Source organism: Silene latifolia, chromosome 4, assembly GCF_048544455.1.
Source record: "Silene latifolia isolate original U9 population chromosome 4, ASM4854445v1, whole genome shotgun sequence".
NCBI lineage: Eukaryota > Viridiplantae > Streptophyta > Magnoliopsida > Caryophyllales > Caryophyllaceae > Silene > Silene latifolia.
This window is the reverse complement of record NC_133529.1, coordinates 6,841,373-6,844,252: the sequence shown is the minus strand read 5'-3', so window position 1 is coordinate 6,844,252 and position 2,880 is coordinate 6,841,373. Positions and strand designations below refer to the sequence as shown.

Genomic DNA, 2,880 nt, shown 5'->3' with positions numbered 1-2,880 from the left:
GATTTTTATGTAATGAATCCCCTCCCCACACTTAAAACGTGAAATTGTCCTCAATGGAACAAATGTAGGGGGGGAACTAAAATGCAAGTAAAGTAAAAGTAAATAAGGGAATAGAATATATACAATTTGGTGGTTCTTGAGGGACGACTCCACCAAACCTCTCATCCAAAATTGTCTTGCTTGAATCTCCAAGTAGCATGATCCATGTCACTCAAGGCACGGAGTAAGCGGTCAAAAGCTTTAGCAAAACCCTCAAACAAACATAGGTAGCTCCAAGCTATAACAAACCGCACCCGACCTCTCTTCCAACACTTCTTACCGTTCTTCCTCTTACTCATCCTCTCGGTATTGTTTCTAGCATCCTCATGGTGACTAGGATCCTCCATTTCAATGTAGTAGCTAGAAGGAGAGACGGACGGAATCTCATAAACTTCATAAAATGAGGAAATTTCCTCATTGTCATCAAAGGAAGGAGAATGGTAAGGAATAAGAGGTGGAGGAGTCAACTTCTCAACATTGAGGTTCATGATGTTGTAATTTTTATCCCCATTTTCTTGACTCTCCTCTTGAACCGAACCATTTCCATTGAGAGCCGCCTCCAATGCATCAATTTGAGCTTCCCAATCACTTGAAGAGTTATCCAACCAAGGTGTACCTTCAAGAGGGCCTAGATCAAAAGAATCCGGGGAGCTCAAATACAATTCAATCTCATCATCAATTTGGTCATCAAATTCATCTTTTCTTGAATCATATTCTCCCAAATCTTATTTCACATCAACTCTCAACATAAGATCACCTTCATTTCCCTTCTCATTTGTTGAGCAAGCTTCCAATGGGTCCAAAAATGAAGGCTCTAAATTAGGTTCATCCAATTTATCTTGCACCATATCCACCCTACAACAAGAGTTACCCATAGGAGGAGACTTCATGGAATTGTTGAGTTCAAACTCAATCTTCTCATTACCTACTTGGAGTGAGAGTTTTCCACTCTTAACATCTATCATAGCACCTCCCGTGGCTAAGCAAGGCCTACCCAAAATGATTGGCACATGGCTATCTTCGGGCATATCCATGACAAAGAAGTCGCATGGGATCACAAGTTTTCCAACCTTCAAAGGAACATCTTCAATCACCCCCAAGGGGTACTTAACCGAACGATCGGCTAGTTGTAGGGAGATCTTTGAAGGCTTCAAATCTCCCAAGTGTAGCTTCTTAAACAAGGAAAGAGGCATTAAGCTAACACTAGCTCCCAAGTCACACAAAGCTCTCTTTATCTTCACCCCTTGGATAGAACAAGGAATAGAAAAGCTTCCCGGGTCTTCAAGTTTGCTAGGAAGTTTGCTAGTGAGGATTGCACTACACTCCTTAGAGAGGTTAACGGATTGTATCCCTTCACTCTTTCTCTTCATAGTCACAAGTTCCTTTAGAAACTTTCCATAGTTAGGGATTTCGGTGATCATATCAAGAAATGGTATGGTGACATTCATACTCTTCAAAATATCAATGAACTTCTCATATTTCTTCTCAAGTCTTGGCCTTGCAAGCCTTTGTGGAAAGGGAATTGGTTCAACATACTCCCTTAGAGGTGGAGTAGGTTCTTTGACTTTTGATGGAATCGGTTCATCTTCTTTTGGTGGGTCAACCATTTCAACTTCCTTTGATTTCTCCACTTCAACTTCAACTTCAACCGGTGTCTCTTTCATTGATCCACTAGAAACCCTCATCCTTTTCCACCTTGGAGTCTTCACAACTTCCTCCAATTGCCTTCCACTTCTCAAGAATACCGCATTCATTTGCTTTGGCTTCACCGTGTTACCCGGAAACTTGCCCGGATTTTGAGCCATTTGACTCAATTGTTGTGAAATTTGAGCAACATGAGTTTCCGTGGCCCTTTGAGAAGCTCTAATCTCATCATTAACACGACTTTGAAAAGCAATGTGGTTGTCAAGTTTGGAACCGGATTTTTGGTTGGCAATCACCAATTGCTCAAAGGCTTGCTCCCAAGTTGGTTTTTGATTTTGTTGGACTTGAAAACTTTGGATCAAATGACAATTAATTGGGGTATGTCCTTCTTCACCACAAAGTTCACAAGATAACACTTGCCTCGTGTTGGAGTTGGAGGGCTTGTTGGAGTTCAATAATGCTACTTGTTGAGTGAGGTCCTCAAGCATACTCTTCACTTCCACATTGAGCACCGTATTAGAGTCTTTACCCTTACCCTTTCTTGTTTGTATTTCATCATTCCAATCCATTGTCCTTGAGGCCATCTCTTCAATCAACTCCTTTGCCGCCTTGTGACCCAAGATATCTAAGGCTCCCTTACCCGAACCCGAATCAAGAAATAGCCTTAGATCTTGTGCTAAACCCTTGTAGAAATTATTGATCAACTCGGGCTCGAATATGCCATGGTGAGGGCATAACCGTTGGAGTCTCTTGTACCTCTCCCAAGCCTCGTACAAATTCTCATCTTCCTCTTGAGTGAACCCTTGCAACTCACTCTTTACCTTAGCCGTTCTTGAAGGAGGGAAGTATTTTTTCAAGAAGGCCGAGGAGAGCTCATCCCAAGTCTTGAAAGAGTCGGGATCACAATTCTTTAGCCAATCCTTAGCCGCTCCCCTTAGTGATCTAGGGAACAACCTTAGACGGACCGCATCATCGGATACCCCATTCATCTTATACATGTCACAATTGTCAAGAAAATCATTGAGATGGTCATTAGGATTCTCCAAGGGACCTCCCCAAAATTGGTTATCTTGCACTAGGTTAAGCAAAGCATTCTTAATTTCAAAATTATTGGCTTGAATCCTAGGCCTTTGAACACTAGAATTCACAATATGCTTTGGGGCCATGTAGTCCCTAATCGGAACCGGTTCACCCATT

General features: G+C 42.0%; 1 non-coding gene across 1 annotated transcript; it reads left to right on the top strand.

Annotated features, from left to right (window-relative positions):
* Nucleotides 1–2,400: 2,400 nt before the first annotated feature.
* On the top strand, nucleotides 2,401–2,507 carry LOC141654065 (small nucleolar RNA R71). Its single transcript, XR_012547644.1, has one exon. It is a non-coding gene; the product is annotated as a small nucleolar RNA R71 (small nucleolar RNA).
* Nucleotides 2,508–2,880: the final 373 nt, after the last annotated feature.